Source organism: Equus przewalskii, chromosome 16 (assembly GCF_037783145.1).
Source record: "Equus przewalskii isolate Varuska chromosome 16, EquPr2, whole genome shotgun sequence".
NCBI lineage: Eukaryota > Metazoa > Chordata > Mammalia > Perissodactyla > Equidae > Equus > Equus przewalskii.
The window spans coordinates 20,967,558-20,994,799 of record NC_091846.1 but is presented as its reverse complement, the minus strand read 5'-3'; the positions used below and the strand labels follow the sequence as shown (position 1 = coordinate 20,994,799).

The window sequence follows — 27,242 nt, the reverse complement described above, 5'->3', positions numbered from 1 at the left end:
CTTTAACTTTTCAAAGCACTAAGTCATCTACTGATTTGTTTTCACAGTATGTGGGTGAAGTTGGCACGGTAGGTATCCTTTTCCTATAGGTGAGGAAACTGGAATGCAGACAGGTAAAGGAACTCTCCTTTAGACACACACCGAGTTAGTGGTAGAACTGGGATTAGGACCCATGTCTCAGACTCTGAGCACAGCACCCTTTCTATCAGGTGACATTCTCAGAATCAGATGATCTCCTTCATAGGTTTGTGTTCAGACCTTGGTTTCCTATTGAGGAGCCCATTATTAGCATCCTTCAAAATAGCAGGGATGAGAAATATTGTAGACTCATGATTCAAAGGACTACTTTCAGCTGGAGATGGCTGGCATTACAGCACCTGAGTCAGGTGAGTTTTCACTTCCTGGCCATAGATGGAGGTTTCTTCCTGAACCTGGGCCGGGCAGCTTCCCTGACCAGAGAGGCTGGACTCTCTAGTACCATCTCTGCACTGAACTTCAGAGTCAGTGACTACACTGACAGGAATGAAAAGGAGATGCCAGTAATGTTGAGAAATACCAGGAAAGCATGATGCTGATGCCTTTCTACTTCCTTCCCTCTTCCTTCTTTCTTTTTTTCGTTTTACAAAATGATACAAAATAATTTCAGAAAATCAGAGAGGGGTTCTATAGATGTTAAGCCTTTGTGTTATGATTTTAACTACAAAGCCCTCGGGGGCATTGAATTTCCTAATGCTTTTGGGTAGCTGCAAAATTTAATTTTAGGTATAAAAGGGTTCACTGAGGGTCAATGTAATTCCCAAATCATTGGCATGAAGATCATCTAACCATATGTGAAAAATTTAAAACGTTAAAGGGAATTCTCTGAGAAAGTAAAAATAATAGGTCTTTGGCCAAAAATAAGGATTTGGAACATTTATTTATGTGTAGAGAATTCTCTAGTAGGCAAATTTGGATTCATGTTAGTCATCATAGGTTAATGTGTAATATTCACAGTTTAATTTACTATTTTTTTAGTAAAGAAAAGTTAAGGTGGTTTAGGTAAGAACACAGATACACTGAGACCAAAACAGATGAATAAGACAAAAACTACGAAGAAGAAAGGAAAAAGGAGAGGATGATAGAACAACAGAGAAATCCTGGCTGAGCAAAGCCTGATTGAGTAAATGTAAGTACTTAAACGTCCTTGTGGCCCAAGGAAAGACGGTGCCAGAGGGAGTTGGATAGCTCTCATTGTCCTGTCTAGTACTAGAATGCCTATTTCATTCATTCATTTATTCACTTATTTATTCATTAATTCACTCCTTTCAATGAAACTTATTTGATCTGTCCTGTTATTACCGTGGCGCTGTGCTGATCACTAGAAATACAACAGTGAACATGATCCAGAAATCTTTACTTTTGTGGAGCTTATAGTTTTCTTGGGAAGACATGTAGACAAATTATTGCAATATGCTGAGTTCTACAAAATGTGCAGAGAGGTATGGGAGCATCCAATAGGTGCCCCTAACCTAGAGTAGAAGTTAGGGAGGTTTCTATTACTCAGCGGAACATTTTAAACAACTCCACCTTCCCAATAACGTGAATAGCTTGTTAGGGCATTTCAAGACTGCTCTTCAAAAGGAGAGTCTGATTTATTTGCATATAACTTTAAAATTAATTATTTAAACCAATGTTGGCAAGCACTTTATATGTGCCAAGCACTCTACTAGTCCTTATTTGGTGATTTATGTCTTGAAATAGGATCTATTGATTGGATGTTTTCCTTAGTATGTGATTTCCATCCTGGTTTTGGGTCCTTTTGCTGTCTCTTCAGACACCTTTAATATGAGAGCTTGGCCTAGTCATAAAAACTCCATGTGTTGGTTTACCCCAGTCTTGAATGATAAAAATCAGAATATTGATACTCCCAGGGCTCTTTGGAGAAATAACTCAACTTTTTAATGAAATTTGAAATGTAGAGTGGGATGATACAAAAGTGAAAAGCTTTGTTTTGAAAAATATTATTATATGATACATGTAAAATATTTCTGCTGAACCATCAAGAGAGTTCTGGATTTTTTAGTACAGAGAATTCCTCTGAGGTGGAGGTGGGGGTAGTGTAGTTAAGAGTATGAAATAAAGACAAGTTCTGGTTCTGCCACTTTCTAGCCATGTGAACTTGGGTGGGCTCTGTAATCTGCTTGTGCCTCCATTTCTCCATCTGTAACATGGGGCTAGTCATATTTATCTTACAGAGTTGTTATGAGGTCTATATGGATGCACTTAAAGTACTCAGCCCCATGCCTGGCCCAGAGCTACAGCTCAATAAATGTTATCTGTTCTTAATACTAGGGTAGAAAACATAGGATTTTGATAGTTAATAAAAAGTATTTTAATTTGCTATCATATTTGAATTGAAATCTACAAAAAGACAAGTCTTTTAAGAGGAAGTTGGTCCAACAAAGATAAATGGCCACAGCTTTTTTAATCTAAAGATTCCATGAGGTCAATGTGAGTGGAGAAAAAGGGTTATGTGGCTAACTTCTACCTGGTTCTTGTAATTCTCACCAAGTCATAGAGGTCAGAGAAGCCCAGGATTCTGCAGAGAAGTGCTTTGTGAAAGAGGCAGGACTTACTGAGGTGCAGAGAGGCAGTATGCATGGTGGGTAAGAGCACAGACTCCGGAGCCAGTCTGAACCCCAACTACAATACTTGGTAGCTGTGTGACCTTGGGCAAGTTACCTAACCTCTCTGTACTACAATTTCCTCATCAGTAAAAAGGATAATAAGAGTGCCTACCTCATTGGGTTGTTGTGAGGATTACACAAAATAATCAAAAGTAAAGTGTTCATAACAGTGATGGCCAATGACTCTTGGTAAAATTAGCTATTACTTATCTTACTAAGATGTAAGGTCCTTGAGAGCAGGTATTTTTTGTCTGTTTTCTTTTTTTCACTCAGTCCAGTACTTGAAAAGTTTCTGACATGGCAGTAGCTCAAGAAATACTTGTTGAATGAAAAAAATATATGAAAGCTCTGTTAGTCAAATAAGAGGATGACAAAACTGGGTTAAACTGTTGAGAATTATTGAAGCTAGGTGATGGGTGCATGGAAGTCTATTAGACAATTCTCTCTACTTTTGTGTATGATTGAGTTTTATAATAAAAGTTAAAGAAGAAAAAACTAGACTGATGTAATCATTGGAGATAACCGGACACTAAAAAGGAAAATCTTTGTATCCCTTTCTGTTACAGATTAAGAAAGTAAAGATGTTTTATATTACCAAACACCACTGTACTGGTGGAGACAGGTGAAGCTGTGGTTTCCAGAAGACATTTGTTTCTCTTTTGAGGATTCTGATGGCAGGCAAGAATTTCAATAAAAATGAACAAAGCTGATCCGCCAACCTGCACTGTTCTTCCTTATTATCACTCTATCATCATACACCTATAGGGCTGAAAGGAACCTTGGAGATGAATTTGTCCACTTCCCTCAGAGGTTATTTAGGTGGCCATCAGCATCGTCCACTCCCTGCCAGCACTTTAGCCACTTTTCTCCCTCCCTCCAGGCCAGAGGTCACCATCCCCACGTCTAACTTCTTAGCAAACTCCTGAATCCTGACACGATCATCCCTCTACACCCTGCCTCCTGTCTTCTCTTTGAACCTCTTTGCGCCTCACTTTCTGACCCTCTGTGGTCTCCTCTTGACTCTCCCTTTTCATCTTGCCCCTTTCAGGTGCAATGACCTGGCCTCGGAATGGATGCCTCACCTCAGGCCTGTCCAGGCTCCTTGTGGGACGCAGCCTCTGTGAGTTACCCATGGCTCCTCACACGACCGCTCTGGCTAGAGGGCTTCCCTCTGCAGGGAACACAGTTCAGGCCCCTAGGGTTGCTGGTCACTACTTTCCTTCTGGCGCCTTGCCTCTTGGGAAGCATCACCTGATAAGCAGCTTAAAGAAACCCACATTAATGGCGCCAAGCTAGGCTCTGTGGAAGGAGTACTCCATAGTCACATGCTTATGCTTTCAACGTGGGAAGCATGGAAGTTGCAAAGAGCATTTGTAGTAATGCGTGAACTTGTTTTTAAATGTAACGCAGTTGATTCTTGTTATTCATGGGAGTTATGTGCTGTGAACTCACTGTAAACGCTGCATTAAGGAATACTGAACCATTACTTCTAGGGGAAATTTGGGGTTTAGTTTCTGCCAGCTTCTGGTCAACATTTGTGTTAACTGATCAATACATAACCTTGTTTTATGTGTGTTTTTGTTTGAATGCCTTGTTTAATATGTAATTGATTCGTTAACATTGAACTCACGGTGGACAACACTATAACTCATGCCTGAACTAGGTTATCCAACACATGTATTTTCTCTGTAAGGTACCTCACAGCCTTCTTGCCCTTATGAACAGTGGGCAGCACTTTAGCACTATGCTTAGGGGCCATTTTAAATAGTAAAATCACCAAGAAAAAGCACCAAAATGTGAAAAACATGATACTAAGTAGACTGTGAAAAGGACACTTGTTTTTACTATAAGAGCTGAAACAAGAAGGAAGAGTGTCTCACCTCGTTCGACCTCAGCTGGGAATGTGGACATCAGGTGACTCAAAATTTTCGCTGCTCCTCATATTCGCAAATAACCTTGAAAGCGCTGTGAGTATTGCTTTTGGGGTTACAAATAAATTGAGCAAGTAAGGGAATTTGCAGATATGGAATCCGTGGATAATAAGGATTGATTGTATTGTATGTCTATTAAGCTTGCATAGTATGTTATTATGTTTAATAAAACAAAACATGCAATTTGCTACAGGTATGTTACAAAATTTATATAGCTATGTAAAATCATGGTTCTTAATTCCGTATTTTTGATCCAGGAGATCTGAAATGAGAAAATTACATTATAAGGTGAGCTACAAAAATTTTAAAATGTACGATCTCTTAAGCTTTAAATCTTTAGGCTGTAGATATTGTTTATATAGTTACATAAATTTTATGCATACAGCAGTCCCGCCTTATCTGAGGGGGATGCATTCCAAGACCCTTGGTGGATGCTGAAACCACAGATACTACTGAGCCCTATATTTGCTATTTTTTCCTGTAGAGTCATGCGTTGCTTAACTTCGAGGATATGTTCTGAGAAATATGTCGTTAACGTGATTTTGTTGTTGCACGAACTTTATGAAGTGTACTTACACAAACCTAGATGGTATAGCCTACTACACGCATAGGATATATGGTACTAATTTTATGGACTACTTTTGTATATGCGTTCTGTAGTTGACTGAAACGTCATGATGCAGCGAATGACTGTACCTATGTATCTATGATGAAGTTTAATTTTATGTTAGGCACAGTAAGAGATTAACAACAATAACTTCTTTTTGGCATATTCAAATTGCCAGCAACACTACTCTTATGCTTTGGGGCCGTTATTAAGTAAAATAAAGGTTACTTGAACACAAGCACCGTGATACTGCGACAGTCCATCTGATAACCAGCATGGCTACTGAGTGACTAATGGATGGGTAGCGCATTCAGCATGGATCCGCTGGACAAAGGGATGATTCATGCCTCTGGCGGGATGGAGAGGGACAGTGCAAGATTATATCACCCTACTCAGAACGGTGTGCAATTTAAAACTTATGAACTGTTTATTTCTGGAAGTTTCCGTTTAATATTTTCAGACTGTGGTTGACTGCAGGTAACTGAAATTGTGGAAAGTGAAACTGAGGATATGGGGGGGACTACTGTATATTACATTGTATTATATTTTATCATCTGTATAGCTCACAATCTTAAAGCTTCCTTTATTGCAGTGGAAAAAAAACTGAGACAATTTTTAGTGATTATCTGAAATATGCTTATATCTAAAGAATATATTAAAATCTAAACACTGTAAGTCTAACTTAAAATATTTTTTTATTTTCTCCTTCGCCTTGGTGAAGAATTACCAGCAGGAGATATCTATTGTTACTATCACACCATAAAAATCATTTCTAAATATGTCTCTTCAAAGGGCAAGGAACTTTCACATTTAAAATAGTAAGAAAGCAAAGTTGCTTGAGCTTTAAGTGGAAAATTAACCATTCTAAGGGCAATGATCATATAGAATACATTATTAGGAGCTCTCACTGAGAAGCAAACAGGAGTTTCATCTTTCTGGATTAGCAAATCAAGGGATAGGAAATAGAGGTTTCAGAAAAGGAAGACATCTTTAATTCAGCAGCCAGAGGTTTCCCACATGCAATTCTGCATCCCTAGTCTTGAGAGTCAGCCTCTTGTAACTCAACATCATAGGGTGCTTGTATCACTGTCACCTCATCATCACAGGTGCGGAAAGATGTTGGAATTTGGGGGATGACTGGATGTTTTCAATGCGTGTTGATCACAAAAAGGACACTTTTTAGGATCCACTGGTACTTGATGCAGTGGTAGAAAAAGATATCCAGAAGATAAACTAGAGCAGTATGTAATCTTTTCCCCTCAGAAACCCAAACTCTTCCTGAATACCACACCAACAAGGTGAATTGAGTATCCATCCAGATGCTAAGGAAGAGTAGACAGAGATGTTATAAAGTACACCACCGTTAGCTCAGTCATGCAGTGGGGAGACTTGCCTCAGGTGTGGATTCCTTTAGCCTGTTGACTTGAACCTGGCCCAGGAATGTGTTGGAGTAAGTCTGGTCTAGTGGGTACAATCGGAACCCTCTCACTGAAGTGTGGCCTTCATGTGAACATGTATCTACCAATGGAGAATGGGAAGTGATTTGTAAAACAGTTAAACTTAAGGTGTGTGGTTCTTAGAGTGTATACAATCACCACAGAATGAAGAAACACAGGGAACGCTGGGGCGAGGAGAAGGAAGAATGGAATCAAGGCCGAGATTGAATTTGAGAGTCTGATTCTCTCCCAGTGGAGTCATTTGGCCTGTTGCAGACATTCATCAGCGCACATGATTTCTCAATTGGGTGCTGGGCATGAAAACTGCTGGGAGCTGGACCCTGGTTCCCTCAGTGATACGTCTTCTGTCAGCCCCTGGTGTGTGGTCAGGCTCACTGTTCACAAATTCTACTGAAAATGGTCTTTCTTTTTCACGTTTAAAAATTCTTTCCAAACAAGTGTTTCCTTTTAACATTCCCAAAGCAGATTGACTTTTGTGCTTCATGTTGCTTCCAACTCTGTCAATGTCAGAGGCCTCAAATTAATTCTAACATCTTGTTGCTGTTTTCCCTTAAGAAGTCCTGGTGGTATTGCACTCACTTTGGGTTCAATCTGTTTATGCTTTTTGGAAGGCCCATTAGACCAGCATTTCCACCACCCTGTCCCATTTGTCTTGTTCCAGGAAATGCTTGAGATTGGCATGGGGTCTTGGTAGTCATATCTATCACCTTTACTTTAACCCAACAGTTATGAAGCAGTTATATCCAGTTAAAATAAGACAGGAGTCATGTGGAGAGAAGGCGGGGGTGGGGGGGGGGGTGAAACTGACTTTTAGTAGAGCTTTGAGGAATGAAGGCCACAGGGTGAAAACCATTGCATATTAAGTAGCTTGGCCTAATAAAAGCCAAAGGAAGCAGCAGCAAACTGTTACAGAAGGTCCTTTTGAACTGCCCTCAGACCATTCTCTCCTGCTCCTTTTGGTGACGCTTAGACAGACATGTGCCTCCACACACAGGTTCACACATGGCCTTCCCTGATTTTTGACTTGATTTTACCCTTGGATATCGTCAGGTTCTAAGCCATCTTCATGTCTTCTCATATGAAGGTTCATGCCTGATGCCTGATTGCATGTCCTTCTTATCAGCCTATAAGGAGAAGACCTGGGAAGGCCTCCCCTGACCTCACAAGATGAGGCAGGGCCCACTCTCCCACCTTCCCTCTTGTCACACTTCATTACATCATTTCATTTTGTTTCTCTATCTAGCACTTACTACTCTCTTGTGTATTCATTAGTTGACTTGTTTATTATCTGTCTCCCCCAACTAGAGTGCAAGTCTATGAAGGAAGAGACTCTGTTTTGTTCAGTGTGATCTCTAGGGCCTAGAACTGTCCTTGGCACATAATAACCCCCCAGGAAATATTTATTTACTGACTGACAGTGAAATGATGAGAGAATAACTTTGCATTGTGTGTTGTGAGTGTATGCACAGCACTCAGCCAAGTGACTGGCGTGTAGCAGGTGTTCACAGTGACCCTCCCTTCCCCCATGCTGACTACAAAGTGCATCCTCAGTTACAGGCCGAGGGTAATAGGATCACTGTATTGTTGACTCAGCTTTTAACTGACTTCTTAGTTCTGTTTTTGATTTAGTTTGCCCTTTGGGACAGGCCAGGAGGGTGCAGTGAAAACCAAAACACCAGACTACTGGAAGCTGGGATCTTAGGTTGCAGTCTTGGGTTCAGCTCTGACTCACTGTGTGAGCTGTGGGCAACCTAATAACCTCTCTGATTCTGTTTCTTCAACCATAGAATGAAGAGGTTGGATAGATGATGCTTAAGGTTGCTTGCAATTCTTGCATTTTTTAATGTCACCTCTTTATCTGTGGTTAAATGTGAGCACAGACCACTCTCTTCTTACAAAAGTAAACATGCTTACGGAGTGTCCTGCAACCCGTAGAGATATGCTGCTGCAAACATTCAAAGTGTAGTATCACTATGAATGTGCACCTCTCCTCTTTGTTTCATTGAAGATATCAGAACACATGCTTCTTTGCCAGGTACTTTGGGAGCCTTTGCACTGGAAGTGAATTTGATAAATCACCCTTTATATTTATATGGCATTTTTCATCTGAAGATATCAAGATTTACTTACAACCTGTCATTAAGTACTATTGTTTTTAAAGTGAAAGGATGACCTGCTTGAAATCATAAGAATCATCTATATTTAGATTCTGTCAGTGCGACACAGAGTTAAAAAATATATTTTTATTATTACATGCACAACAGAATCCTATCATAAGCACCTATTTGTTACATGAGTTAAGAATATCACTTGCCAAAATGTTACCCCACAAATGACTGAGTCTGCTGAGTGTGCTTCCTGAGACCTTCATTCCTTCCTCAATTGACTGCAGTTTGGACCTTTCTCCTTAATTCTCTGAACCCGCTCATGCTTAAAGTAGGTGCTACCATCTAAAATCCAAACCTGTTAATCTTTCTCTTATTTGATGGATTTGTGGCAGGTTTCACTGTGCCCTCTTCATTAGTCCCACCTGGTACTTGTTCTGGATCACACATCAAGGCCTTGTGCATGCTCTTTTTGCCTGGAATGTTCCCAGCCTCATTTGCCTGGCAAACTCATGCTCATTTTTAAAGATGTGGTTCAAACATCTCATCCTCTTTGAAGCCTTTCTGACCTACTCTCCCTATTCTGAGAAGAACTAGCTTCTCTCTTCTTTGTACTAACATTACGCCAAGATATATCAAAGTTAAAGTATTTATTCTGTGTTGCATTTTTTTTGCATGTCTGTATCGCCTACTGAGAATTCATTGTGGATAAGGATTTTGTCTTTTTAAATTTTTATATTTTTAGGGATAGTCTAGTACTCTCAATATATGTTTGTTGAGTGAATGAAAATTCAGGATTTAATTTCTGGCCCAAATACCAAAGTTATAAAAAGGTTTCGATCTGTGTATATGAAATGCTCTTTCAAATGGCTTTCTAAGTAGTGGTGGGATTGGGAGGTAAGTTCAGAGGATTCTATGAATCCTATGAAAAATGTCTATGGTTAAACATGGTATGAATCAAGTTGTGTTTTAGTTTAAATTAATTCATCCAATTAAGAGATGTTAATGAGATCAACCTGCCAGCAAGGGGATTAGCACTGGTATTATGATGACTGGTTTCTTCTCCATCATAGAATGTTTAGTCTCTAGCCACACTAATGAAGTGAAATTTGTGCAGCAGCCCACAGGTTGATTGAATTGGCAAAACTTCAAATACATTTAAATAAAAATATGGCTCTCATAAATTTTTACTACTTTATAATTTTTAATTGAAAAAATGATTTACTATCAAGATTAAAGAAAGACTTAAGAAAGATATAAAATCACTGATAAATCTGTCATTCTAGGCAACAGATATTTTAATTGTTGCATATTACCTTCACATAAATTCATATTTTATATATAGTTACAATCATGGAATGCTTTCCACTTTTCTGCAGACTTTCTACATATGATCATTTAAAATGGGATATATAGCAATATTTACCAAAAGATATTTTACCACTGCTAGTTTCTTGGGATTTTAACTGATGTTACTTGGGGAAAATAAAACATCTCCAAGGTCAAATAAGTTTGGAAAGTTGTAAAAGTAAACAAATTCTTTTACTGTAGGATTTCTCAAAACCTATAATATTGTAATATGCTTTAAGAAAAAAGGTGAGAATATGGTACATTTTCTTCAAATTAATTGTAACATGAAAATTTTTTTTAAATACACAATGAAACATCTGTTCCACAGATAAGTGTTATAACACACCTTGGGAATCAGTGATGGGTAGTATTCTGTGATGTTGATATAACCTAATTCACTAACCCATTCCTCAACTGTTGAACAATGATATTCGATTACAATTGAGAGAAAGCCCAAGATCTTCAACGTGGCCTATGAATCTGTATGATCTGTATGACGTGGTCCCTCTAGGCTTGTCTCCCACCCTCTTCCCCTTGCCCACGAGGCCCTTACCACCCTGGTTTTCTTCAGGTTTTCTTTTTTTTAAATAACTGAAATCGATGGTCGTTTATTCCAGGAGCATCACTTAGCCTGAAAACTCAGCATTTGATGACAAGGACACATAAATATTTCATTTCTTGTATGATACGTGGTTTGGTTTTTTTTTTTTTAATTTATTTTCGGCTGTACATCATAATATATTTTGAATTCTGTGTAGATTACATCATGTTCACCACCTGAAAACTAATTATAGTCCATCGCCTCACATGTGAGCCTAATCACCCCTTTTGCCGCCCCCCTTCCCCTATGGTAACCACCAATCCAATCTCCAATGCTATGTGTGTGTTTGTCATTGTTCTTATCTTTTACTTATGGGTGAGATCATATGGTATTTGACTTTCTCCCTCTGACTTCTTTCACTCAGCATAATACCCTCCATGTCCATCCATGTTGTCACAAATGGCCGGATTTCATCATGTCTTATGGCTGAGTAGTAGTCCATCGTGGTATAAATACCACATCTTCTTTATCCATTCATCCCTTGATGGGCACCTAGGTTGCTTCCATGTCTTGGCTATTGTGTATAATGCTGCAGTGAACCTAGGCGTGCAAGTATCTTTATGCCTTTGCGTTTTCAAGTTCTTTGGATAAATACCCAGCAGTGGGATAGCTGGATCATATGGTAGATCTAGCTTTAATTTTCTGAGGGTACTCCATACTGCTTTCGATAGTGGCTGCACCAGTTTGCACTGCCACCAGCAGTGAACAAGGGTTCCCTTCTCTCCACATCCTCTTCAACATTTGTTGTTTCCTGTCTTGTTAATTATAGCCATTCTGACCGGAGTGAGGTGATACCTCATTGTAGGTTTGATTTGCATTTTCCTGATAGCTGATGATGTTGAGCATCTTTTCATATGCCTGTTGGCCATCCGTATATCTTCTTTGGAGAAATCTTTGTTCAGATCTTTTGCCCATTTTCTAATTGGATTGTTGGTTTTTTTGTTGTTGTTGAGCTGTATTAGTTCTTTGTATATTTTGGATATTAACCCATTATCTGATATATGGTTTGCAAATATCTTCTCCCAATTGTTAGGTTGTCTTTTCGTTTTGTTGATGGTTTCCTTTGCTGTGCAGAAGCTTTTTAGTTTGATGTAGTCCCATTTGTTCATTTTGTCTTTTGTTTCCCTTTCCTGGTCAGACGTGGGACTTGAAAATATGCTGCTCAGACTGATGTCAAAGAGCATGCTGCCTATGTTTTCTTCTAGAAGTTTCATGGTTTCGGGTCTTACAGTCAAGTCTTTAATCCATTTTGAGTTGATTTTTGTGCATGGTGTAAGGGAATGGTCTACTTTCATTCTTTTGCATGTGGCTGTCCAGTTTTCCCAACACCATTTACTGAAGAGACTCTCCTTTCTCCATTGTATGCTCTTGGCTCCCTTGTCGAATATTAGCTGTCTATAAATGTGTGGGTTTACTTTTGGGCTCTCAATTCTGTTCCATTGATCTGTGTGTCTCTTTTTGTGCCAGTACCGTGCTGTTTTGGTTACTATGGCTTTGTAGTATATTTTCAGATCAGGGAGTGTGATACCTCCAGCTTTGTTCTTTTTCTCAGGAATCCTTTGGCTATTCGGGGTCTTTTGCTGTTCCATATAAATTTTAGGATTCTTTGTTCTATTTCTGTGAAAACTGTTGTTGGAACTTTGATAGGGATTGCGTTGAATCTATAGATTGCTTTAGGAAGTATGGACATTTTAACGATGTTAATTCTTCCAATCCAAGAGCACGGAATATCTTTCCATTTCTTTGTGTCTTCTTCGGTTTCTTTCAACGCTTTATACTTTTCAGTGTACAGATCTTTCACCTCTTTGGTTAAGTTTATTGGTAGGTATTTTATTCTTTTTGTTGCAATTGTAAATGGGATTGTATTATTTATTTCTCTTTCTGCTACTTCGTTGTTAGTGTATAGAAATGCAACCAAATTTTGTACTTTGATTTTGTATCCCGTGACTTGACTGTATTCCTTTATTGTTTCTAAAAGTTTTTTAGTGGAATCTTCAGGGTTTTTGAGATATAAAATTGTGTCATCTGCAAAGAGTGACAGTTTCACTTCTTGTTTTCCAATGTGGATCCCTTTTATTTCTTTTTCTTGCCTGATTGCTCTGGCTAGGACTTCCAATACTATGTTAAATAAGAGTGATGACAGTGGGCATCCTTGTCTGGTTCCTGTTCCTAGAGGGATAGCTTTCAGTTTTTCTCTATTGAGAATGATATTTGCTGTGGGTTTGTCATGTATGACCTTTATTATGTTGAGGTATTTTCCTTCTATACTCATTTTATTTAGAGTTTTTTATCATAAATGGGTGCTGTATCTTGTCAAATGCTTTCTCTGCATCTATTGAGATGATCATGTGATTTTTATTCTTCATTTTGTTAATGTGGTGTATCTTGTTGATAGATTTGCAGATGTCGAACCATCCCTGCACCCCTGGAATGAAACCCACTTGATCATGATGTATGATCTTTTTAATGTATTGTCGTATTTGATTTGCTAGTATTTTGTTGAGGATTTTTGCATCGATGTTGATCAGTGATACTGGCCTGTAATTTTCTTTTTTTGTGTTGTCCTTGTCTGGTTTTGGTATCAGGATAATGTCGGCTTCATAGAATGAGTTAGGAAGCCTCCCCTCTTCAATTTTTTGGAAGAGTTTGAGAAGGATAGGTATTAAGTCTTCTTTGAATGTTTGGTAGAATTCACCAGGGAAGCCATCTGGTTCTGGACTTTTATTTTTTGGGAGGTTTTTGATTGCTGTTTCGATCTCTTTACTGGTGATTGGTCTATTCAAATTTTCTACTTCTTCTTGGTCCAGTTTTGGAAGGTTGTGTGTTTCTAAGAATTTATCCATTTCTTCTAGATTATTCAGTTTGTTGGCATATAGCTTTTCATAGTATTCTCTTATTATCTTTTGTATTTCTGAGGTGTCCGTTGTAATCTCTCCTCTTTCATTTCTGATTTTATTTATTTGGGGCTTATCTCTTTTTTTCTCAGTGAGTCTAGCTAAGGGTTTGTCAATTTTGTTTATCTTTTCAAAGAACCAGCTCTTGGTTTCATTAATTTTTTCTATTTTTTTTTAGTCTCTATTTTGTTTATTTCTGCTCTGATTTTTATTATTTCCTTCCTTCTGCTGATTTTGGGCTTTGTTTGTTGTTCTTTTTCCAGTACCTTTAGATGCACTTTTAGATTGTTTATTTGGGATTTTTCTTCTTTGTTGAGGTAGGCCTGAATTGCTATAAACTTCCCTCTTAGAACTGCTTTTGCTGTATCCCACAGATTTTGGCATTTTTTTGTCGTGTTTTCATTTTCCTTTGTCTCCAGGAAATTTTTGATTTTTTCATTGACCCAATCGTTGTGCAGTAGCATTTTGTTCAATCTCCACATTTTTCTGGCTTTTCTGGTTTTCTTCCTGTAGTTGATTTCCAGTTTCATACCTTTGTGGTCAGAAAAGATGCATGGTATTACTTCGATCTTCTTAAATTTATTGAGACTTGTTTTGTGGCCTAATATGTGATCAGTCCTGGAGAATGTTCCATGTGCATTTGAAAAGAATGTGTATTCTGTGTTTTTTGGATGGAATGTTCTGTATATATCTACTAAGTCCATGTGGTCTAATGTGTCCTTTAAGGCGAGTGTTTCCTTATTGATCTTCTGTTTGGATGATCTATCCACTGGTGTAAGTGGAGTGTTAAAGTCCCCTACTATTATTGTGTTACTGTCTATTTCTCATTTTATGTCTGTTAATAATTGCTTTATATATTTAGGTGCTCCTATATTGGGTGCATAGATATTTACAAGTGTGGTATTTTCTTGTTGGATTATTCTCTTTATCATTATGTAGTGCCCTTCTTTGTCTCTTGTTACAGTTTTTGTTTTAAAGTCTATTTTGTCTGACATAAGTATTGCTACCCCTGCTTTCTTTTCTTTGCCGTTTGCATGGAATATCTTTTTCCATCCTTTCACTTTCAGTTTGTGAGTGTCTTTAGGTCCGAAGTGTGTCTCTTGTATGCAGCATATACATGGGTCTTGTTTTTTTATCCAATTGGTCACCCTAGGGCATTTGATTGGAGCATTTAGTACATTGACATTTAAAGTAGCTATTGATAAATATGTATTTATTGCCATTTTGTCCCTTTTTTTTTCCTGAGTGTTTTAGTAGTTCTTCTCTGTTTCTTTCTTTTCCTCTTGCTCTCTTCCCTTGTGGTTTGATGGCTATCTTTAGTAATATGTTTGATTTCTTTTGTCTTACTTTTTTCCTGCTTGTTATAGGTTTCTGGTTTGTGGTTACCATGAGGATCCTATTTAATATACTGTGCATATGACAGTCTATATTGAGTTGATAGACTCTTTAGCTTGACCTCTTTCTAAAAGCTCTACTTTTTCACTCCCCTCCTCCCACATTATATGTTTTTCAAATCATATATAGTCTCTTGTTTAGTGTGTGTCTATCCATTACCCTCTTATCATTGAAATGGGTGATTTTAGTACATTTGTCTTTTAACCTTCATATTATCTTCCCAGGTAGTTGATCTGCTGCCTTTACTATATTTTTACCTTACAAGTGATTTTATTGCCTGTTTTTTTTTTGTTGTTGTTGTTTTGTTTTTTTGATAATTATTTTTTTATCTCTATTTGTGGTCATTGCTTTCCCACTTAAATAAGTCCCTTCAGCATTTCTTGCAGAACTGGTTTCTTGATGATAAACTCCTTTAATTTTTGCTTGTCTGGGAAGCTCTTTATCTCTCCTTCCATTCTGAATGACAACCTTGATGGATAGAGTATTCTTGGCTGTAGGTTTTTTCCTTTTAGCACTTTAAATACGTTGTGCCATTCTCTTCTCACCTGTAGGGTCTTGGCTGAGAAGTCCACTGATAGCCTGGTGGGTTTCCCTTTATATGTCACTTGTGGCCTTTCTCTTGCTGCTTTTAGGATTCTTTGTCTTTAATTTTGGACATTTTAGTTATAATATGTCTTGGCGTGGGCCTCTTTGGGTTTATCTTGTTTGGAGCTCTCTGTGCTTCCTGAACTTTGATGTCTGTTTCCTTCCTCAGGTTAGGAAAATTTTCATCTATTATTTATACAAATAAATTTTCTGCCCCTTTGTCTCTCTCTTCTCCTTCTGGGACAACTATAATCCAAATGTTAGCATGCTTGATATTGTCCTAGAGTTCCCTTACACTGTTCTCATTCTGTCTAATTCTTTTTTCTCTTTTCTTTTCTGCTTGGGTGATTTCCTCTAGTCTTTCGTCTAGCTCGCTGATCTGTTCTTCTGCTGCTTCTACTCTGCTACTGAGTCCCTCTAGTGAATTTCTCATTTCCAGTATTGTGGTCTTCATTTCTGATTGTTTTTTTTATATATATCTTCCAGTTCTTTGCTGATGTGCTCACTGTGTTCATCCATTCTTCTCCCCATATCTGTGAGCATCCTCATGATATTTTGTTTGAACTCTTTGTTGAGTAGGTCACTTGTTTCTGTTTCATTTAGTCCTTTTTCTGGGGTTTTGTCCTATTCCCTTGCTTGGAAAGTATTCCTTTGCCTCCTCACTATGCCTCTTTCTCTGTGCTTATTTCTATGTATTAGGTGAGTTGGCTATGTCTCCTGATCTTGGAGAAGTGGCCTTATGTATGAGATGCCTTATGAGGCCCAGCAGTGTGCTTCCCTCTCATTACCAGTCCATAAGAACCAGGAGTGACCCCTTTGTGGGCTACTTGTGTCTTTCTGCTGTGGCAGGGTTGCTCCCACTGCAGGTACCCAGGGAGTCTAATCTTTCCTTCCCTGGTCAGCTGTTTGTAAATCCAGTTTGGGGAGCCTCAGCACTGTTGGCTACAAAGTCTGTCAGCACACTCCTATTGCAATTTTCCTCTTAATTGGGTTGGTACCCAGTGTAGCTAGTTGCTAGGCTCAGGGGCGTACAGTTGTGATAGGCCTCAGGCCTACAAGGCTGTTGTCAGTTCTCTTAGGAGTGCAGCTGAGTGGGGCTGGCCCTTGGCATGGAGGCACTCAATTGTTTCAGGCTTTGGAAGGTGGGGCTGATCCTTTTTATGGCTATTTGTGAAGCACAGGTCTTCTGCCGCTGATAAACCTCACCCCCCCACAGGACCACATACACTGTCAACACAGTCCTGGTCCATGCACACTTCTCAACCCTCTGGAGTGTACCCCGACGCTGCACTGCAGAGGCCCCCAATGCTCCACCAATGCCCCCCACAGTTCACCTGGTCCTCACACAGGCCCTGCCCCACAGAGGCAGACACCTTTGCCTGCCTGTAGAGGATCAAGGCACCCAGTCAATGCAGGCTGACAAGTAGCCTGAGGGCTTGCTGTTAGGTGGGGCTGGTCCCTAGGGCGGGTTCCCTGCCCTGGCTGAACTGGATTAAATTTGTGTCCATAGGGCGGGTTGCCTGCCCTGGCTGAACTGGATTAAATTTATGCTCTAGTGGGCGTGGCAGACCTCTGGGCTAACAGGCCAAGGGATGAACCTCAACGGCCCCCACTGGTGTCCGTATCAACACGCCTCGACCAGCTCAGAACAAAGACCCCCACCGATGTCTCAGTCTCCAGAGAGGTCCCTCTTCTCACCAAGATGCCCCCAGAGCCCACTAGGTGAGTCTCATTTCACCAAAGGACTGTCAGCCTTCTCTCTAGTGATTGTAGTTTGCTGCAATGAGTGAGTTTGTGTGTGGGCCCTTTAAGACCCGAGTCTTTTTGCTTTCGGCCGATAGCTTTTCCGGGGGTATCCTCGCTGCACTTAATAGCCAGCAAAGCCAGACAGTAAGACCCCCATCTCATTTGGGCTGAGTTTGAAGGATGCTTATTGCAGTATTGCCCCGGCTCCGGACCTCACTCCTCCAGGGAGGGCTGCATACCTTAGGGTGGCTCCCGGCTGGCCAGCTGAGAAGCTCCTGCTCCCAAAGGTGGCTTTTTTCCTCTCCAGCAGGAATTTCTGCCTCTTCTGCCTTAGGACTGTCCCTTGTTGTGGGGGTTCTTTTTATCCAGTTTTCAGTTTTCAATCCGGGGTAATTTTTCCAAAAATTGTTGTAACCTGGTTGTATTCGTGGAAGGAGACGAGTTCAATGTCTGCTCGCACTGCCATCTTGACGAGATCTCCTCTTCAGGTTCTTGAACTCACTAAGCTCTTTCCCATTGCATGCAGGGCTTTTGCACATGTTCTATTTTCACTTTTATAGATAACAGCACATTTATCATATTTCCTTTCAATCACTTATTTCCTACTTTATTACCCATTTCAGGAGTATTTACTACTCCACTTTCAGGAGACATAGTTCATAACTTAAAAAAATATAGTACTACTGGTTTCATCTTCAACCAGCACTATGTTGCATGGCATTTCCCTGTCTTTTCAGGAATAGACAATCATATTTCACTGTTATGGATGTTAGCTGAGGCAAAACTAAAAGAGAAAGGCACATAATAGATCATAATGCCAAATCTCAGTGACGTTCAGACCAGTTATTCTGTTTCCTTGGTTGATAAGACTGATTGACTGTCAATCAGCTTTTTTCTTTCAGAGATTTTCAGAATGTATGTTTCACATTGTTACGCATTGTAGTTCATGAGGATTTTGCTCAGTGTGACAAGGAAGTGGCAATTTGCTCTCTTCCACGCTCTCGAAGGCCTATGGTGCTCTAAAGGAAGTGAAGGACGACTGTTGACCTAGTTAAAGCAGCCTCCCAAGAATGCAAAATGAGACCTGGGGTACACACATGCTCCTCTGTATTTTGCTTCTAATCAGTAATTTTATCAGTAAATAGGATGAAAGCATAGAAGGAATACTTATCAAAAGTGTAAGTGACGCAAAATCATAGAATGAGGATTTGGTCCAACCCACTGATTTTGCAGCTGAGCAATGGCAGATCCTGAGACCAAGCCACTGCACAACTTTAGGAGGTACCATTTTCGTAGACTACGGTGTGAATGAGTGTCTGCTGGAGTTGTTCAATGTGGCACTTCTGTTCACAGAAGTTAAGAGACTTGCCCAAGGTCACTTTATGGTCTCAGGCTGCCACTCTCATATATTTGGGATAGAATCAAGAATTAAACATTTTTGACAGGCTTGAGAGATGGTGAAATCAATGTAAAGCAAAAAGTGTGAAGTATTCAATTTAGATTTTGAAATCAATTGACCCAATCCAAGCTGAGGAAAACCTGACTTGAGAATGTTTAAATTAAAATGGTCTTAGAGAAGAGTTAGTTAGCTACAAGCACTGTGTTAGACCACCCAAAGGCTCTAGCAGTGAAATGGTCTAGTGGAATCCTAGGCTGAAGTAATAGAGATAGAACATCCCAAACCTCTGTATTGGTCAGAACTCAACAGAAATATTGTGTCCAGTTCTATGAGTCATCTTTTAAAAATGGATACCAACAAATCTTTGATCCCCAGGGTCACGTGTGTGGTACCTAGTAGCAACTCAATGGATATTCATTTAGGCTGTTGCTGAACTAACTGTGCTGTATGCAAAGCACCTGGCACATAGTAGGTGCTCAGAAATGTTAGATTTTTCTCCTCTTTCACAAGGAGGGCAATCAGAATGCTACAGGCCCTGGCAAGTATGCTGACTAAAGAAACTTTCAAGAAATTGGGAGTTTTTCTGAATCTTTGAGTTTTCAAAAACTGAGAGCCTGATTTACACTTTTACAATGTATTTTTGTGTGTGTGATTTGCTACAGACATATAGGCCTCTTCTTATTAAGACTTTACTGAAATTGTAGAAATGTCAACCCGTGAGATTTCCCTCCCTCCCTCCCTTCCACCCTCCCTCTCTTCTTTCGATTCCTCTTTTCTTCCTTCCTTCCTTCCTTCCTTCCTTTCCTTCTTCTTTCTATATTTATTGATGGTCCTGGCAATGTGCTAGACTCTGGGAATTCAAAAATGAATAATTTATGATTTTTTTGAGGGACTTACTGTGAAGGGAAGTAGATAGCCACAAAAGCAAAGAAATTACAATATAGTGCAATGGTTGTAGCAATAGAAGCATGTAGAGGCACAGATATAGCAATTCCCTTCAATAAGTACTGCCTGTGAGGATCTACTATGTACCGGGCACTGTGTTAAGCCCTGGGGATACAGCTGAAAACAAGACAGACCCATGTCTTGTGAAGATTAAACAAGTAATTACACGTATGTAAGTGTTCAAGGAGGGGAAGCAAAGGCTACCATGAAACTGAGAGTCAGGAGAAGAGAAAGGGTTCCCTAAAGAAGTGATGTTTGAGCTGAGGCTTAATGAAGCATATGAGTTGGCCAAGCATGAAGAGGAGTCCAGGCAAATGTCACAGATGAGCTGAGTGTTGTTGGATTTTCCTTGAAATCGAATATCTTTCACAATAGGTGATGCTCTTTTGCAAAAGTTGAGTGTGATGATCATTTCAAGTTGCTCTCATATTTGCTGGGAAGAGAAATAACCCAAGAAGCACACACAGTTAGCCAACTTGGAAAGTCGTGTTTGCTTTGGCAGCACTGCTCTTACTTGCAGGCGGAATACAAGGTCTTATCTGTTGTTGTGATTTAAAGGGTTTGGAGCAGACCTGCCACTCTTATATTGAGATTCATTTCTTAGGGTAGCAATTTCTCTCAAGGGCCTCTTGTAAAATGTGTGTACTCTACGAAGATATAACTTCACACGTTAGGGGGAGTGAATGCAATAGATTACATTTCAGAGAAAGAGAAAGGAGAGAAAGGGCAAAAAACTTGTTGAAGTGGGGAGAGTGAACAGAAATTAAGGAGAATGAAGACATTTAAGAGTGTTGTGAGTCCATGGAAAGGGGAGATCTTGGAGGTGGATGGCAGAGTCGTCCAGATTCAAACTGTCTAGAGCTGACCTTGAGAGTTGGGTTAAAAGAAAATGTTGAAAACAAACAGTTTGCGTGAATGCTCTGAATATAGGAGTAGTCTGTAAGGAAGTAAGAATGAAAGATCTGCCTTGCAAAACCCACTCAGTGAGACTTCTCTGGCCACCCCCCACCCCCCCGCCCCCCAATGGGTTTAATCACCTTTTCTTCTGTACTTGCTCACTTCTTTGTATATATCTCTATTTTTGCAGCTGTTGCATACCGTATCATATGTTTGTGTGCATGTCCTTGTCTCCTGTCCTTCTCTGAACTACTTATTTGAAATTATTTTCTCAGGATTTTCAGAACCTAGCTGAATACCTGGGATTTGGTACTTTTTTGGATGAATTAAGGAAGAATTTTGAGGGAATGCAAAAGGAAAGAAAGATTTAGATAGAGGTTGGACAAAAGATAAAAATGTTGAGGAGAACAGATAGGGAAAGAAGTGTAAGTAAGAAGAGCTAGGACAGCATCAAAAAAGGGCCTGGCCCAGTGGGAGACATCAGAGGCAGTTCCTGAGGAAGTGATATTTAAAGAGGGGAAACCTGAGGGAGCAATCTAGGCAAGGCTGCTGGTGGTGATAGAGGTGATGTAAGAGATAGACAGAAGGTAAAATCAATGAGTCTTTATTATTTCATTCGACAAATGTTATTTTCCAGGCGTTCCTCTAGTTCTGGAGGTGTGACGGTGAATGAGAGAGATCCCAGTCATCAAATGGCTTACATCATAGTGGAGGGAGGCAGATAACAAACAAACATGCGAACAGGACATTTGTTGAAGGTGCCAGAGAGGGAAATAACAAGGATGCCTTCCAGGCTCTAGGTTAGGCAACTGGATGGATACTGGTGCCATTTGCCAATACAGAGAATGCTGAAAGAGGATCAGGTTTGTCCAGGAAGATCATGAGTTCAGTTTTGGATATGGTATTTATAGTTCCTTTGAGATGAGCAAGTGCATCTCAAGTATTCAGTTGTATGTGTGGATTTGAGTTTCAACGTTGTCAGGGCCTGAGATACACATTTTGCAGTCAGTAATGTACAGATGGTAATTAAAGCCACAGGAGTGGATAGAACTGCCCTTGTGACATAAGCAGTGCACTGTACAACTCAAGGGGGAGCCAGTTACATAGACCGTGGTGTGCATAGTGTCTCCTGGAATTGTGCAGGCCATGGATATGGAAAATATGACTTAAGGAAGGTATATGGAGTGAGAAGAAAAGTGAGCTTTTAGGACCAAATATTGAATAACTTCAACATTTAAAGGCCAGGCAGAGAGGAAAGAGCTATTAAGAGAGAGTGAGAAGAAGAAGCGAGGAGCTGGGAGGAAAACCAGGAGAGTGATATCATTGAAACCAAAGGAAGAGAGGGCTTTGAGGGAGTAGTCGTCATGAGGGTCAATTGCTGTTGAGAAATCTAGTGGGATGAGGTCCGGACACATGAGATGTGGACACGCATCTCAGATCTTGGTGGCCTTAGTAAAAATTGTTTTGGTGGAGTGAAAAGGATGGAGTAATAAGGCTAGATTGGAATGAGTTGAGGAGTGAGTGGGAGGTGAAGAAATTAGATGCTTGATGTTTCCTATGATGTGACATTTGAAAATGTCCTTACCCAGCCATGCAGGATGAGCCCCAAGTTGGGGTGATTCAGCTCAGAGGGAGGTGGTAACTTTGCAAGAACCCTAATTTGGAGGTGTCGGGCTTAGTGGTGGTTAGGTTTCTGAGCAATAGGTTTTTCTTCTTCCTCTTCCTCTTCCTCTGACATTTTATTGTCTGGAATATGACATTGATTAGAACAGCAGTGTCAGAAGTGATGACAAGAGAATGTTTTTGGAAAGGGGGCTGGAATTTCCAGCATTCACATTGAATTGATTCTACTCTTATATTTGAACAGCACTAATAAATTGGGAAAATATGGTGCAGACCACACACAGCTTTTAGAAGGCCCTTCACTGATGTAAGGAGCAAGTTCCCCAAACCCTTTGTTTAAATACACCTTACTATTCTTGCCCAATGTATCTGTTCCCCTTTAAGGGATATCAATCTTCTGATCATTGACAGCTTGTGATGTGTCTCAGCCTCTTCAATAGAAACACACGTAGAGCTAGTGTTCCCTAGGTGAGAATCAGTTTGGGGGAAGAGTCAAGAGAGCACAGTGGCTTTAGGACACACTTAGTGGGATTGGCAGACCCCCTCTTGCTCTCGTCTGCATGGTTTCTGTGTATTGCCTCTGCCCTTCAGGAGTATCATCCAAGGAGTGTCACCTGCTTTCTGAATCTACAGCATAGAGCTACCCTCCAGAATGCTCTTTAGAAAGAGCCCCAAGAATTCGGATTTATGCAAGTTCAGAAAAGGGTCTTTCAAGTCCATTTTCGGAGACATTTCCAAAGAAATTTAAAAATCTCTTATAGAAAAAAATGGTTTTGTTCTTTATATAGGCTTGAGATAGTTCATTGTCAAAATTTAGTGCATGTTGCACTGTAATTCGCTGGAAGGAAAATATGCTAGCAGCAGCATCTTTGAGCAGGGAGTCTGGCACTAATTAGCGCCTTCTTAATGCCTGTATCTGCCAGATCTAACATGTTTTAACCTTATGCAGCATAGTTGTGACACTGAACGTTACTCTCATTCACACAAAACTTCTGTACTCAGGAATTCACCACTAAGTACATCCAAGCCATGTTAGAAGAGTAGACATATACTTGCTCTTCTAACATGACTCTGCACACACGACGAGTTGATAACCTGAAAAAGTGGAGAATGTATATAATAATGTGAAACAAAGAATTCAAGCTAAGGGGAATATTGTTTTGCTGTTCAAAGGGAGAATAGGAGTCAACAGAATCTTTAATTTCACACACAGGTTCACTGGAGGCAGGTCTGCCCGGCCAGCACTCCCTCAGATTGGAATGAATCAGTGTTTGGAAAAGCTGTGGGGGCGCGACCCCTTCTGACTCTTTGTGAGCAACTGGGAAGCTAATGAGAAAGAGATAGGTCTTGTCTTGAGGAATCCTATTGACAACGTGCCTAACAGAATAAAGGTCAACAGATTTTTATTTTTCAGTCTCTGAATATTTCCATCTATTCTGGACTATGTGTTCCTTTTGGTGTTCTTTATTTTTAGAATGGAAATCTCTCAAGAGTAAAGTGTTTTTCTTTCAAGGAAAGTACCGCAACAACCAGCATGATGGACTCATTCTTGTTCTCACTACAGCATTACTTTTACCACTTGCTTTTCTTGTATTCTCTCTTTGAATGGTCAAATGTCAAGCGTTGCAGGAGTTTCTTGGCACGAAGCCTCTGCTAAGTCAGTGACAGGCAAGCTGTCAGTTAGCTGAACCTGGAACAACTATTGCAGGTTGGTGCTGTTGTATGCTTTAGGGATGACATCCCAATGATACCTCTAAACAGTGTCACAGCCATTTGAAATCTCTCAAGCACTGGTATTGTCATCAAGGAATTCACTGACCAGCAAGTTTGGAACTATCAAGAGATTTTTAAGCAATGTTACATGCATACAGAATAGAGAAGTTAAAGAAACAAAGAAGGAAGGCCCATTCAATATTTTTAAAAATTCTTTTTATGAAAGTGATTATAAAAGTGATACTTACTTATTGCAGACAAGAAAAATGTTCCTTTTGTGGAGGCTGCGTTTTTTATGGTTTGCCTGTGTTCTTGGGCATTGACTTTATGTTGCTGCAGGACAACAGCATCTCACATCACTGCCCTCTGTGCATTGCACCTCTGCTCCAGTTTTCTTTCCTTTCACAATGTGATAAACAAAACCACATGTTATTTGTGTGGTCAAGTTAAACGAAAGAAAATCTCACCAAAATAAAAGAACTACAAGTGAAATATAACAAACCTGGCCTTATTATGGTTTCTCTTTTCTCTCTAAGTTTTTATAGCAAGCTTGAAGAAGCCAATGTAAGCCAGTGGTCATATCTCTGGCCATCTGTTCTTTCTGTGGGCTGCCCCCCAGGCTGGCTTTCAATCCACTGGAGGAAATTTATCCCAAACAACAGGAGTTTTGATTTTCCAAGTTCCTTTTCAACTTCAGAATGGCTTTATTGATGTTGAATATATTTATTCTTTGTGTTTGCACTGATGTTGGAGCTGTCTGTGTGAACAGACTTGACTAAGTTATGAATTATACATTATTCATTCTCCACAATTTCTCTTGATAGCCATTTGCTCTTCCTAAATCCAGTTTATAGAATGCAGGTGTGCCCAACAATGTCACCTGTCTTCAAACATGTTTAAATCTTTCCTGTCTTACACATGCACATACACACGCATGCCACCTTAGAAGAACTCTTTGGCTAATGCCTTTTATGTTTCTTTCTTGCAATGTGATAGAATAAGGTTATTAATATAAGAACACTTCCAGTTTTTAAACCTGTCCCCCTTCATAAGCAGGATCTTTCTTTTCTGTGCCTGGGGGAAGAGAGGTGAACTATCCAATGGGCACCTGGGGGCAAGGGCTGGAAGAGCATTTGGGGTTAAGTACTGGGGAGAGAGGTTTGGGAGCCATTTTAGTATGCGGAGGCAAAAGAGGGACAGGGAATAGGGTGATATTAAGAAGTGTAATTGGGGGGCCCGGCCCCATGGCCTAGTGGTTAAGTTCGTGTGCTCTGCTTTGGCGGCCTGGGCTCACAGCTTCAGATCCCGGGCATAGACCTACACCACTCGTCAGCCATGCTGTGGTGGTGACCCATATACAAGATAGGGGAAGATTGGTACAGATGTCAGCTCAGGGCAAATCTTCCTAAAAAAAAAAAGAGTGTAAATGGGATCTATGTATATCTTTCATGATGTTTGCATTATTTTGAAATGATATTTGGTTTCATGATTTGAGATTCAACCACAAGGATGGTAGTCTTATACGTCTTATAGAAATAAATCTTGTATCTGCCCTTGATGTTCATTTTAACCACATTGCATGGAGTAAATGCATTTTATGGTGCTTGTGGGAATGAGTGGGGTAGAGGGCTCACATATGCCATGCCTTGAACTTTGATCCTGCAGGTCTGTGTTTACCACTACAAATCCCTGGAGCCATGCCGCCACGTTTACTCCCATGCTCTGGTCTGTCCCCCCTGCAGGCTTCCATAGAATTGTGTTAGTACCAGGAGAATAATACTGAAGCATGCTTCTGAACCCTCCAAACTATGTGCTGTGAGCAACACTTGACCACTGTGTGAATGGAGGGGGCCATCTCCCCTCTATGTGTTCATGTGTTCTGAGTGGCCCAATTCTTCCCTGACATAGGGGTTGGCACCAAGCTCTGGAAATGCTCTGATTAAAGAATCCAAGTAGGCACCATTCTTGCCTTCCTGGAGTTCATAGTTAAACCCTAAACTGTGACCCATGGTGGCCCCAAAATAGAGGGCACCCCAGTTATTGATTCTTAGGTTGCTCTTTGACATCACTGTCCTTGGTGACAGTCCCTTCCATCTTCACATCCTTTGCAGTACCTCTTGCCTCCCTTGCCACCATGTCTCTTTGGTGTAGCATGCTTGGTTAGCTGTTTAGAGGAAGAAGTTATAAGACTTCCTGTGGTTGCTCGCAACGTATAGATGATTGACATATATGGCACATAAATATATAACGTATATGTATATGTGTGTTCACACATACACTACACATTGTTTTGGTATGGAGTGGGGAGAAGAGGTGTTTCATATATATTTATAAATATTCATATATATATTGATAATACTGATATTTTGTATATCAATATATTTCAATATATATTTATATATAGTTATAAATAAATTTTCTTATGTTTTCTCTCCTATTTTCCATCTTTGTTTTTTTGTTGTACTTTCTTGGAGATTTCTTGAATTTTAACTACTAGCCCTTTTAATGAGTTTTTCATTTCTGCTGTCACATTTTTAATTTCTCAGACTTTCTTTTGTTCTCCAAATACTTTAAAAAATCACATTCTTTTTTTTTCATAAGTGCAATATTCTCCTTTGCTTCTCTGAGGTCATTACTGATAGATTTTTTTTTTTGAAGCTTTCATTTTCCTGCACAGTCTGTTTCCTCCAGGGTGCTTTTTTCTCTTTGTTTATTTTGTATTTGTCTTTCATAAAAGAAGTTCTCCTCCAAAATCTGGTGTCCTTAATTGCCTGTTTATATGCAAAAATGGGGCATCAGAAGGAGATTGGAAACCCTTCTGTGTGTATGTGTGGTACACTTGAGAGTAAGGTGGCTGTGCTGTTTGAATTTCTGATGTTAATAACTTTAGGTTTTCCCTTGCGCTGGTTGGAGAAGGCTTGTCCCACCTCATGCCGGAGGGTATAAGCCTGACTGTTAGTGTTATGGGAGCTGAGTGAGAGAAGAACCTGGGAGTCTCGCCATCTTCCTGTTTTTGCTTCATCTTCCTGTTTTCAGTACGGTTCCCCACCCTCAATGGTGCCAGTTGTCTCGCCATCCAGAGACCTGTCTTACCCTCTCTAGAGAATAAGCCTTTGTCATCTGGTCGGGGGGTGGTAGTGAGGGGGGAGGATCTGAAAACTTTTAAAGAAATCTGTTTTAGCCTGTCCTTCTTCCCTATTTCCAGAGATGCCTAAGCCTTTTGGAGGTTCTGAGGTATAAATTAGATGGCTTCTGGGCTTTCCCCGAATGCCAGACTATGATTCAGCTTTCTTTGCTCTGTGATGTCAGTTACCATTTTTTCATCAGC

General features: G+C 39.9%; 1 long non-coding RNA gene across 2 annotated transcripts in view; it reads left to right on the top strand.

The window, feature by feature from the left end:
- Nucleotides 1-27,242, top strand: part of LOC139076334 (uncharacterized) — a 186,899-nt gene that overhangs the window by 24,648 nt on the left and 135,009 nt on the right. The window contains exon 2 of one of the 2 annotated variants that reach the window (XR_011527797.1): nucleotides 3,715-3,786. The exons of the other annotated variant lie outside the window; for it this stretch is intronic. This is a non-coding gene — a long non-coding RNA (uncharacterized lncRNA). The remainder of the gene's footprint in view (nucleotides 1-3,714; nucleotides 3,787-27,242) is intronic. 2 annotated transcript variants of the gene reach the window in all.